The sequence below is a fragment of the Callorhinchus milii genome, unplaced genomic scaffold (genome assembly GCF_018977255.1).
Source record: "Callorhinchus milii isolate IMCB2004 unplaced genomic scaffold, IMCB_Cmil_1.0 Scaffold2, whole genome shotgun sequence".
NCBI lineage: Eukaryota > Metazoa > Chordata > Chondrichthyes > Chimaeriformes > Callorhinchidae > Callorhinchus > Callorhinchus milii.
The window spans coordinates 1,309,297-1,322,648 of NW_024704743.1; the positions used below are offsets into that span (position 1 = coordinate 1,309,297).

Consider the following 13,352-nt stretch of genomic DNA (forward strand, 5'->3'; position numbering starts at 1 on the left):
TGGGGGGAGAGTGGAGGGGGTGAGAGTGGAGTGGGAGTGGGGGGGAGAGAGTGGAGTGGGGGGAGAGGGAGTGGGGGGGTGGGGGGTGTGGGGGAGAGAGAGTGGAGTGGGGGGGAGAGAGTGGAGTGGGGGGAGAGTGAAGTGGGGGGGGGAGAGAGTGGGGGGGGGTGGGGGAGAGAGAGTGGAGTGGGGGGAGAGTGGAGTGGGAGTGGGGGGGAGAGTGGAGTGGGGGGTGTGGAGAGAGTGGAGTGGGGGAGAGAGAGGAGTGGGGGGTGTGGGGAGAGAGAGTGGAGTGGGGGGGAGAGAGTGGAGTGGGGGGAGAGTGGAGTGGGGGGGAGAGAGTGGGGGGGGGGTGGGGGGAGAGAGTGGAGTGGGGGAGAGTGGAGTGGGAGTGGGGGAGAGAGTGAAGTGGGGGGGTATGGAGAGAGAGTGTGGAGTGGAGTGGGGAGAGAGAGAGAGCGGAGTGGAGTGGGGAGTGTGGGGGTCGGGAGAAGAAATACAGAAATACATCTAAAACATCGCACCTCAGCAGCAGCAGCTCTGCCATTCCAGCTTCACCGACTGCCAGTTCCCACTCGAGCCCCGGGGGGGGGGGGGGGGGGGAGTGAGGGGGGGAGTGAGGGGGGGAGTGAGGGGGGAGGGGGGGGGGGGGTGTCAGGTGAAGGTTTATACACAAACAAACACACACACAGACTGACTGACTGACTTTCACTCACTCACTCACTCACTCCCCCCCCCCCCTCTCTCTCTCTCTCTCTCTAGGCCTCAGCGTCGTCTGAGGTGGGCGGGTGGCGGTGGCGGCGGTTAGAGGAGGAGGAGGAGGAGGCCGAGCGCCCGCGGAGGGGCGGAGGCTGAGGCTGAGGGGAGGGAAGGAAAGGGAGGCGAAGGGGGGGGGGGGGAGGAGGTGAGTGGGGGCCCTCCGCCGCCGCTCGGTGTGTGAGGGAGAGAGAGAGCCGCCCCCCGCCGCCCCCCCGCACAGTAACTTACCCGCATAACTCAGCTCTGGACTGGACTGACTGACTGGACTGACGGGCGCTCCCCCTCCCGCCCGCACCGCACCGCACCGCCCGCTCGAGCGCGGGGGGTCTCTGTCTGTCTGTCACTCACTCAGTCAGTCAGTCAGTCAGTCAGCGCGGGACGGGACGGGACGGGACGCCGCCTGGACTCGCGCGCGCGCGCGCTCCCGCCTCGGACCGTTGGTGTCCAGCACGTCAATCATCAGGCCCGAGGCGGGGCTACCGAGGGGGGAGGGGGGGCAGCAATTGGGGTATTAGGGACACCCCCCCCCCCCTCACCCCACCAACTACTGGGAGGGGGTTCGGCAATTGGGTATTAGGGGGACCCCCCCAACTACTGGGAGGGGGTTCAGCAATTGGGTATTAGGGGGACCCCCCCCAACTACTGGGAGGGGGTTCGGCAATTGGGTATTAGGGGGACACCCCAACTACTGGGAGGGGGTTCCGCAATTGGGTATTAAGGGGACACCCCAACTACTGGGAGGGGGTTCCGCAATTGGGTATTAAGGGGACACCCCAACTACTGGGAGGGGGTTCGGCAATTGGGTATTAGGGGGACACCCCCCCCCAACTACTGGGAGGGGGTTCAGCAATTGACAATTAGAGGAACCCCCAACTCCATCACTCGGGGGTGGAGGGGATTATTGGACGGTTCGTTCCCGACTCGCCCTTCATTTCCCAACCCTAACCCCCCCCCCCCACTCGGGGGGTTAAAAACGTCCCCCAAATTGACTCGGTCCGAGTCAATAAAAACTGGGCGCGGTGGGGACGGGACGCGTTCGGCTGGCGATGCCCTGGCCGACCGTACAGACCAGCCCGTTACCCCCCCCCCACCGCGCGTCCCCCCCCACCACCCCCCCCCCACCCCCCCGCCACCCTCCGCCCCTCGTGTGATCACAGACTCGCTCTACAACCGTAGGGGCAGACCCTAGTCCCCAATCAAGAGCAACCAGGGACCGTTCCGCCCCCCCCCCCCCCCCCACCCCCCCCCAATAAAAAACACCACCCATCAAGCAGGCTCGGTTCACGAGATTCCCGGTTAAACCACAAGGAGCAAGATTCCGGGCACTGCTTCCTGAACTTTTTTTTGAGCCCAAAAGGTCCACCTGTGAGACCTTTCGGCTTAAACTTTTACAGGAGGCACGAAAACACAGAGAGGCGAGAGAGAGAGAGAAAAAAAACCCAACTCAGTTTCAACTCTGTCTCTCTCCCCGCACCCCTCACCCCCCCCCCACCCACCCACCCACCCACCACCACCAAAAAAAGTTTGGGCTTCAAAATTAAGACGGCATTTCTACAACTCGGGAAATGGCGCAGCTGGTATCACTCTTGCCTCTGAATCAGAAGGTTTATGGGGCGTCCTGGAGCTTGGTGGTTGGAGCGCTCGCCCCACAAGCGAGAGGACCTGGGTTCGATTCCCGGTCAGGGTGAAACGTTGGGCAAGTTTAATAATAATAATAATAATCCTCGCATTTGATATAGCGCTTTTCACGTCGGGAGGACGTCCCAAAGCGCTTCACAGAACACACTGTAAAGTGAATTGACTGTATATTTGTGGGCGAACGCGGCGGCCGATTGCGCACAGCAATGTCCCACAAACAGTCATGGATTGAAAATGACCAATTTATTACTGTTTTTGGTTTTGGAGGGATTATTATTAGGCTCTGTGTGGAGTAAGGAAACTTGCCCAAGGTTTCGCCCTCTGCCTGGGATTGAACTCAGGTCTCTCACTTGCAAAGCGAGTGCTCTAACCACTGAGCTACAGGACTCGAAAGTTTCCTTTCTCCACGCACAAAGCCTCTGTTTACTCAGCAGTAAGTAGGAACCCGCTTGTTAGTCGATTGGCAGATCGTTTTTCCGGGGGTGGGGGGGGTGGGGGAAATAATCCTTTTTTTAAAAAAAAATATTGTTCACTTGTTCACTTAATCCACGACTGTTTGTGGACAATGCAGTGTTCAATTGGCAATTATTATTATGTGTTCATACCCCACGTTCAACCTTTGAACTCACAAGGACGAGCCGTGCTGGAAAAGAGCCACGTTATCAGAGTTGCCATTCTTTGGATGAGACATTAAACCAAGATGTCTGTGCCTGTTCAGGTGGATGTTAAAGATCCACCTGGTGTTTTTCAAAAAAAAAGTTTCTCTCTCCCAGTAACCTGGCCAAAAATGCCCCAAAATAAAATTGGTCATTTACTTTGTGGCTGTTTATGGGACATTGCCGTATGCAAAATTGGCTGCTGCATTCGCCTCCATGACACACAGTTACAACACTTTACAGTAAAGTTTCCAGCGCCTTGGGACGTCCTCCTGACGTGAAAGGCGCTCTACAAATGGAAGGATTATTACTATTATTACTGCCAAACTGTTCCACAGACAAAGACTTGATGGCATTTCAGGTCTTTGTAGCACTTCTAGAAGCCCCTATGTGAAACTAGGGATGGATTTAGTCAGCAAAGGGAAAGATTTCAATGTCCACGGATGAGAATATTACAAAATCATCACGATTCACGCAGTGGCTTTCATTCAGCATGCATTGCTGTTGAACATGCATGTAGAACATTGACAGCCCTGAAAAAATCATTAGGTCTGTGAAGCACTTTGAGATGCCTTGAAGACATGATAAGGCGCTCTGTCAAATGCAAGGATTATTATTATTATTTCGCCCACAAAATATATTATTATTATTACACGCTACCCATACATGCGCCCACCCGATACTCACAAACACCCCCACCCTGTGCAAACCACACAAAAACACACACAACTATTCACTTTCCACCCCCACACACACCAACACGCATTCCAACCACAGCTCCTCCAACCACAAACCCCCCCAAAAGAACAGCCGCCTCCCCCAAAACACAGCCCTCCCTCAAAAGACGCAGCACCACCCCCCCCCACCCCAAAAGACGCAGCTTCCCTCCCCCTCAAAAAGCACACAAAACAATCTGTGAAAGATGTGCAGTATTATTATTTACCCAACGGTTTCAGCGAGGCTGTACGTTTCAGATATTGGCCCGTGCTGTTTGGCACCATTCCCCCCTGGGAGGTGGGGGAGTGTGAGTGGGTGTCGGGCTGAGCCATCATCCTGATCCCATTGACTCAGTTCAGCACGGCACTCTCAACCATTGAGCACATGGATTCTTGGAACAGACCTGCGTCGCAGACACTTCAACCAACTCGCATAAAACAGTGCCGGAAAGAATTTATCTTACATTTGGTTTATCTTAAAAAAGAGACAGTCAGGATACAAAGCCACTGCGCTGGGCTGCTAGAGTGAGTTACGTGGCAACAGTATCTCAGGTTTAATCTGAGCGCGCTGGAGACCAATAGAAATTGGCTCAGTCACTGGGTTTTTAAAGCTCCTCGTTTTGCTGGAGGATCAGCAGTTTGAAATGCTATTCACGTAACGTGCTTTGCTGGTGCTCCCCGCTTCTAAATCTAAACCTTCTTCAGAAATTACTGGCAACTTAGTGACCCGGTATTAATTCGAGCACCGAAACAGGCCATCATCATAAGAATACTCGCCTTCAACATAGCGCCTTAGCACGTCCCAAAACGCTTCGCTGGATTCACTGTAAAAGGGCAGTGACTGTTCTGTGTACTTGTGGGCGAACATTCACAGTCTTGTCTCACAAAAACAGCCATGAAATGAATGAACCATCGTAGCTGGGGCGGGAGAATTGTTGGCCAGGACACAAGTAGAAAGAAACTCGCTTCTCTTTCCAAATTGTGCCGTTAGTGCTACTTTAACGTCCGGATGAACAACAACAACGACAAATTACATTTACACGTCAGGAGGACGTCCCAAGGCGCTGGACGTTCAGGGATTTGGACCCGAGCTGGGGGTTGGGATCAGGAGGGGAGGAGTGGCGGGCAGGGGTAGGAGGGTGACCGAAGGTGCAGGTCGAAGAGGAGGTCTCGAGATATATCTTTGAAGGAGGCGCGGCGAGGGAGCGAGCGAAACCGAGGGGGACTGTGTGATGGAGTTCCAGACACAGACGAGACCTCAGTTTAATGTCTCATCCAAAGTGAGGCGCCTGCTGTGCGCAATTGGCTGCCGCGTTTCGCCCGCAAAACTACGCGGTCAATTCACTTTGCCGTACGTATAGCCTGGGAAGCGCTTTGAGACGCCTCGAAGACGCGATAAGGCGCCGTATCAAATGCGAGGATTATTATTATCGGACAATGTAACCGCCCCCCACCCCCCCCCCCCCCTCCCCACCCAGCACTGCTTTGGAGTGTCAGCCAAAACCAGGGGTCACCAACCAATTGATCTCCACGTGGTGGCGGTGTCGAGTACGATCAAGAAAGACAAGAGGGAGGAGGGATGCAACTGGGTAAGTATTTAGGCCAGTTCAAAACTAAGCCAGATGTGCAAAGTATTCCATGCATCTGGAAATAAAAATACAACTTTTTAAAAAAAAACTGCAGTAAATATCTCCCCTTGTTTTTTTTTTCAGTCAGCGTGTGCGAGACGCTGACTGGGGCCCATCTTAGCACATGAGCTCCAAAGTGTTTTTTTTTTGACGCGGGGCTTGAACCCGCAATCTTTCTGACTCCAGCGGCGCGAGAGCGCAACCACACGAGCCAGGCTGACAGCACTCAGCCTAACTGGACGCTGCCAGTGTTCAATACAATTTTAATCATAGAATCAGACAGTACCGACGGAGGCCATTCGGCCCATCGTGTCTGTGCCAGCTCTTTAAAAAGAGCTTTTCTAAATCAATCCCACTCCCCCCCCCCCACCCGCTGTCTCCCCCCATAGCTCTGCAAACATGTCCTCCCCGGATAATTATCTACTTCTCTCTTAAAAGCTGTTACCGAATCGGCTTCCCCCATCCTTTCAGGCATTGCATTCCAGACCCCAACAACTCGCTGTGTGAAAAAATTCCTCCTCACCTCCCCTCTGTTAATTTTAACAACTATTTTCGATCTGTATCCACGGGTTACAGACCCACCCGCCGGTGGAAATAATTTCTCCTTGTTCACCCTATTGAATCCCCTCATAATTGAAAACTTCTATTAAGTCTTCTATTCTCTGCTCCAAGGACAATAATTCTGGCTTCTCTCGCCTCTCATGACAACTGAAGCCCCTCGTTCCTGGTACCATGTTGGTCAATCTCCTTTGCACCCTCTCCAATGCCTTGACATCCTTCCTAAAGTGTGGAGCCCAGAACTGAACACAGTCTCTCGCTGAGGCCTAACCAGCGTTTTATAAAACATAAAACACTATAAAATGCTAATACAAGCACTTTTCATATATTAGGAGGACATCCCAAAGTAGTCCTGGCTTGGTACCTGAGCCGGGGCGGAGGGGGGAGAAAAAAGACCGAAGGAGCGGTCAAAGAGGCAGGTTTTGAAATATCCCTTGAAAGAGGTGAGCAAGGAGGGAGCGAGGGCTCAAGGATGGAGTACCAGAAAGTCCACACGAGCCTCCAACCTCCCTAAACCCTTCTGTTACTTTATAATAATAATCCGTGCATTTGGTACAGCGCCTTATCACGTCGTTGAAACGTCTCACAGCCCTACACAGAGTATACTGTAAAGTGTAGTGACTGTGTATTTTGCTGGCGAAACGCGGCAGCCATTTGCGCACAGCAGCGTCCCCACAAACAGCTGTGGATTGAGTGACGTGAAAGGTGTATACAGCAGCTTGCGAGGTGGATCACCAGTACGCCACGGAAATCCACTCACGACTGCGTGAACCGACTTAAATCCATCGACGCTTTGGACTTGGACCACAGTTCCTGGCAGCGAGTTCCAGAGCCTCACCACCCTCTGTGAAGATCTAGGAGTTCATACTCATAAATCATTCAAATCTAATTTGCAGGTGCAACAAGCAGACAATAAGTCAAATGGCATTCTGGCCTTCATTACAAGACGCCTGGTAGCTGAACATAAGGAGGTACTTCTCCAATTATGTGGAGCTCCAATCACACCTCACTTGCAGCGCTGGGTTAAGTTTTTGGCTTGACACTGAACAAGAAAGGAAGGATTTTAATGCAATTGTAGCATAGAATCTTACAGCGCAGAAAGAGGCCATTCAGCCCCTCATGCCTGTGTTGGCTCTCCCCGTTGGTATTCCATAGCCCTGCAATTTTTTCCTATTCAACAACAACAACAACTTGCATTTCTATAGCGCCCCTCACAAAGCGCTTGAAATAGCTACGCAATTCCCTTTTGAAAGCCATTTTGGGATCCGCTTCCAACACCCTTTTGGGCAGCGCATTCCAGACCGTAACAACTTTCTGGACAAAAAAAGTCCCCTCGTCTCCCCTCTGGTTCTTTTGCCAATTATCTTAAATGTTTGAATTTGTTGGCTCTAACAATGGGAGAAATTCCCTTCTCGTTTCAAGTAATGCCACGAGATCCTCACGATAATAATCCTTGCATTTGATACAGCCCCTCATCACATCGTTGAGAGGCCTCAAAGCACTTCACAGAATATATTACCCCCGGTAAAGCGATCCACCACTCGACTAACAACCGGTTCCTACTTAGTGCTCGGTAAACAGAGGCGTGAGTGTGGAGTAAGGAAACTGCCTGAGGCTTCGCTCTGCCCGGGAACCCAACCCGGATCCTCTCGCTTGCGAGGCGAGCGCTCTAACCATGAATGAACGTGTCCTGCACAGGCAGACAACGACAACTAGCTTTTATATAGTGCCCTTCACGCAGGGTAGTGTCTCGGAGCACAGAACAGGACTCTGCTTTAACATTTTATCCAAAGGATGGCCCTTCCAACAAGTGATGCAGTGGAGCATCAGTCTCGGCTTGAACTGAACGCACAGCCTTCTGACCCAGAGACAAGTGCGCTGGCAGTAGATGATTGAGCCAAGCCGACACAAATTACCCCCAACGTGTTGCAATGCAATCCTCCACACCCTCTCCTCAACAATTGATTTCAGTTCAGGACAGAATGCTTTCCTGAAGCAGTTATTGAGTAGTCTCGGGAGACTTATTTGACTTTCCTACTTAACACGCACACAATTATTCACACCGAGTATTGATTGGGAATCCACCCCTCCAGCCTGCCACTTGTAGGGTTCGATTCCCCGGCCGAGCGAAACCTTAGGCAAGTTTCCCCACACGCTTCTGTTTACCGTGCAGTCAGTAGGAACCCGACTGTCTGTGGGCCACTGCTGGGCGCAGTTGGCTGCCGCACTTTGATCACAAAATACACAGTCAATCCACTTTGCAATATATTCGGCGAAGAGCTTTGAGACGTCTCAACAATGTAAGGTGCGAAATCAAATGCAAGGATTATTATTATTATTACGACTATTATTACCACCTTACCTCAGTTGGTACTGTCGCACTCTTCCATCTAGAGTAGGTAGATTATGGATCGTGACTTTAAACTCATAATCTAGACTGGTACTTCACAGCGGCGGTGTGGAAACTGCCTGAGGTTTCGCTGTGCCCGGGAACTACTACATTATCAGAACTACTGCCCTTTGGAGCTATTAGCCGTTAAAACTGAGGTCCCATCTGCTGCTCAGGTGGACGTTAAAGAACCCGAGATCCTATCTTGGTTTTCTCCCAGAATCCTGGCTGACACTCCCCAGATAAAACTGCTTAATTACGACATGACTGTTTGAGGGACTTTGCTGAGCGCAAATTGGCTGCTGCATTTGCCTACCAAATACAGTCACCACACAGTACAGTAAATATCCTGAAGTGCTTTGAGACATCCTTCCAACTCAAATCCTATTTTCTGCCCCCCACCCACCTCACACCCCCCCCCAGCTCGATACAGGCAAATATTACTATTATACTTCCATCTGTAACTGACAGCATCTCCAGTGTACACACGTACACACACACACACACGCGCACAAGCTAATGAAATTAAAAAGCTAACGGAATTAAACACAGCAAAAAAAAATTCCAGCAGTACACAGTTGTCCCATATAATAATAATAATCCCAGCATTTTCGCATAGGCGTCTTATCTTGTCGTTGAGATTATTACCTTTCAACAAAAAGCGATCCTATTTACTGCTGGGTAAACAGAGGTGTTTGTGTGGCGTAAGGAAACTCGCCCAAGGTTTTGCCACGCCTGGAAATTCAAACCCAGTTTCTTTCGCTTGCGAGGCAAGTGCTCTAACCAATATGGGACAGATCCAACCTTATAGGGTCAATTGCTATATACTCGCTGAGTAGAAACAATGCTCAACAGACTCCAAACTGCACGAGTATCATCGTGAACACTTTTACACTATATTCTGTGAAGCGCTTTAATAATAATAATAATAATCCTCGCATTTGATATAGCGCTTTTCACGTCGGGAGGACGTCCCAAAGCGCTTCACAGAACACACTGTAAAGTGAATTGACTGTATATTTGTGGGCGAACGCGGCCGCCAATTGCGCACAGCAATGTCCCACAAACAGCCGTAGATTGAAAATGACCAATTTATTATTGTTTTTGGTTTTGGAGGGATTATTATTAGGCTCTGTGTGGAGTAAGGAAACTTGCCCAAGGTTTCGCCCTCTGCCTGGAATTGAACTCAGGTCTCTCACTTGCAAAGCGAGTGCTCTAACCACTGAGTTACAGGACTCCAAGATGTCTTTAAGATGTCTCACAGATGTGATAAGGCACTATATCAAATGCAAATGCAAGGATTATTATTATTACTATTACTGACTGGCAAGCCTTCCTTCCCACTGTTTGTCCAGCTGTGACAACCCTACCCTGTTAGTTAGGGCTTTGGCTGCGGGGTTAACAGGAGCTGAGGGGGAGGATTCCCTGTCCCCAGTGACTGGTCGGCCCTTCCAGGTCCTGCTAATGAGCCGGGCCGGGCTGTGCCGAGATCAGCCGTGCCCTGGAGTAGCGTAGAGCTGCTCGGTTATGTCAGCATCTCAGTAGAAACAATACAGCAAATTCAGCATTTGTCAGGAAATCGCTAAAGCAAACATTCTCCTCTTCTCTCCTTCCCCGCTCCACACACACGTGTACGTTCTTTGGGGGAGGGACAGGAACAGCCACAAACGGCCATGAAATTCATCACCCTATTTTATTTACAAACGTAATCTTTTTGTAGTTGTTGTTGTTGTATTTGGGGGATTGTCAGCCAGGACACCTGGAGAGAGAAAATCCCTCCTCTTTTCCAATAGCACCGTGGGATCTTTCACATCCACATGAACAGGCAGACGAGATCTTGGTTTAATGTCTCCTCCAAAGGAAGGCCATCTCCGAAAATGCGACACACACCCCAGCACTGCATTGGAGCATCAACTCGCTAACAACCGGGTTCCTACGTATTTGTACAGCGCCTTTCAAGTCAGGAGGACGTCCCAAGGCGCTGGACGGTCAAGGATTTGGACCCGAGTTGGGGTTGGGATCAGGAGGGGGGTGCGGATCCCTGACCGTCCAAGCGCCTTGGAAAAGCCCTCCCGACGTGAAAGGCCCTGCGTAAATGGCGTTTGCCGTGGTCATTTTATCCAGGGAGGGAACTGAATAGGAGCTTTCAGAAGAAAAGTTACTCGAGAGAATTCGTAACAAACCCTGCCCGTGGAAACAGGCCAGGTCAGCATCTCCGACTGCCAATATACACACGCAGATCCAGACTTGCTCAGACTGCTGTGTGCGATGATGCTCTCTGTCTTCTCAAGACTCTTGTAACAAATCCCAGACCTCAGCAGCACGTGAAAGTAGGAACCTTCGATCTTCTCCTTTCTCTCCCCACCCCACCCCTCCTCCTCCTCCTCCTCCTCCTTCCAGCCTCGTTTTATTCTGCCCCTTGCGTTTGAAATAGCGACCCACCGTGTCAAAAACTCTCACGGCACTTCGCAGGGATTACTGTAAAGTGTATCTTTCCCAAACTCCCCAACACGAGTTGCCACGGTTTCTGAAGTCAAATTCTGATGTGTTTTATGCATTCCCCCGTTCATCTGCAATCGCGTTCCCCGGGCTGAGCGAAGGCTGCTGTGCCTAGTGTCAGCATTGGGTGATAAGCTGCTTTGCTGGGACATCAAACCTGGGCATAACTCTCCGGAATTAGGGCACTCATCTGGTTAAACTCCAGCAGTTACCCTCCACACGTACACACCACGTACCGGTGGACTCCTGTAGCTCAGTGGTTAACGTGCTCACCTCAAAAGCCCGGTGTGTTTCCCGGTCAGGGCGAAACCTTACGCAAATCTCCTTACTCCACTCGCCTCTGCGTTTGCCTAGCAGAAAGTAGGGACCCCCGGCTGTTAGTCGGATCGCTTTGCCAGGACACCGCCAGAGAGAAACTCCCTTCTCTTTTCTGTGGGATAGGATCTTCAACAACCACCTGAACAAGTTATCCGAGGACAGGTGGCCTCACCTTGGTCGGTATTCCCTTGAGTTTGGAAAGTTGAGGGCTGATCTGATTGAGTTGTTTAAAATGATAAAGGGATTAAATAGCGCAGTTACAAGAAACTAGTTCCTCTGATGGAGGAATCCAGAACGAGGGGACATAATCTTAAAATTAGGCCGTTTAGCAGTGAAATCAGGAGGCACTTTTTCACCCAAAGGGTTAGTAGGAACCCTGAACTCTCCCCCACAAAAAGCTATGGATTATGGTTGATCCATTCACATTTTCAAGACTGAGGTGGATAGATGTTTGTTAGGTCAGGGGATCAAGGGAATGGGGCAAAGGCAGGTAAAAGAGGTTGAGGTACAGATCACCCATGATCTTATAGAATGGCGGAACAGGCTCGAGGGGCTGAATGGCCTCCTGTTCCTATGCTACTTATTGAGCCACGCTGACATACCATATAACACTAAATGCTTCACCGGCCTGAATTCCACTGTTATCAAGGGCACGAATGCACCACAATTCTCACCACAGCCCGTGTTCTTCACACCCTCCTTCCCTGAGGCTGGGGTTGTGAAAACCACAAGGACAGCTCCTTACGCCCTCCACCCCCCCCCCCCGCCCCGCCCCGCCCCAGCTCTCAGAGAGCCCCGATTGCCAAATCTCTCCCACCCCTGCCTTTACATTCTCCTCCGCACCCATTCTCCTGCTCTAAATAAAAAGAGTCGCCCACAAATATGGATTTAATCCACTTTACAGTACGTCCTGTGAAACGTCTCTCAGACGTGACAAGACACTATATCAAAGGGTGATTATTATATTATAATTATTATTATTATTAGAACAGTCACCCACTTTGGGGTTTTACAGTGCCAACCACCCCACCCTCTCCCTTAGCTGCCGTGCTTGCGAAAACGTGGCAATAATTACTTGCAAAGCACTTTATGATGTTTGGATGTCCTAGAACTGCTCCTCGATCCAAGCCCGTTTGTCATCCAGACTCCTTCGTGGCAGACAACACATTGCCCTAAAGACTTTACAGATGGAGTAACCGAGAGTGTGATCTCACCCACATTAAAGCGACGCAAAAACCCACATCGTATGACGGGCTGCGAAACCGTGAACACAACCAAACGTCAGGAGGAAAACAAAGCGAGTTGTCTCGGTTAGTTTCGGCCGCACTCAGGCAGTCCTTTTTAGACTCAGACGGTCGTGGGTTCACGACTCCGCGCTCATCGTCCAGGCTCATAATCTTGGGGAGTCCTGCAGCTCAGCGGTTAAAGCACTCGCCTCGCAAGCGAGAGGACCCGGGTTCGATTTCTGGGCAGAATCGAAACCTTAGGCAAGTGTCCTTACTCCACACACACACACACACACGCACCCTCACCCCTCTGTTTACCAAGCGGCAAGTAGGAACCTGGTTTGTTCTCGCTGATTGACGGATTCCTTATTAATCCCTCAAAAAAAAATTAGGTCACTCAATCCACGACTGTTTGTGGGGCACTGCGGTGCGTAATTGGCTGCTGGATTCACAAAAAAACACACACAGCCAATCCACTTTATGTTACGCGATTTGTTTCCACTTTATAGTCTATTCTGTGAAGTGCTTTGAGACATCTCAACCATGTGATAAGACTGTGTGATCCCCCCCCCCCCAACCCCCAAGTCCTGACATGGGGCTTGAACCCACAACCTTCTGACTCAAGAGGCGAAAGAGCTACAGTCTAAGTTGACCCTACATCAAATGCAAGGATTATTATTATTAATTCTTCGGCTGACATTCCAGTACAGTGTCAGGGAAGGGTGAAAGCTATCCCGTGCACTATTCGAAAAGAAAAAGGGATTTTTCTTGTAGCGTCAACGGCCAACGCTCCCCGGATAAAACTGGCCGTGGCTGTTTGTGGGACGTGCGTGCGCCCACAAAACACACAGTCACTGCACTCGACGGCGGTTCCCTGGGAGGCGCTGGATCAAATCCCCCCGTTGGTTATTGCAAACGTGTCTCGCAGACAGCAACAGAAACGACAGCAGATTTTTAATCTGTCG

General features: G+C 50.9%; 1 protein-coding gene across 3 annotated transcripts in view; it reads right to left on the reverse strand.

Annotated features, from left to right (window-relative positions):
* Nucleotides 1-13,352, reverse strand: part of LOC103188301 (zinc finger and BTB domain-containing protein 47) — an 84,350-nt gene that overhangs the window by 63,196 nt on the left and 7,802 nt on the right. The window contains exon 1 of one of the 3 annotated variants that reach the window (XM_042331827.1): nucleotides 525-568. The exons of the other annotated variants lie outside the window; for them this stretch is intronic. The gene's annotated coding sequence lies outside the window, so the exon portion shown is untranslated. Of the gene's footprint in view, nucleotides 1-524; nucleotides 569-13,352 lie in introns of those variants that run through there. 3 annotated transcript variants of the gene reach the window in all.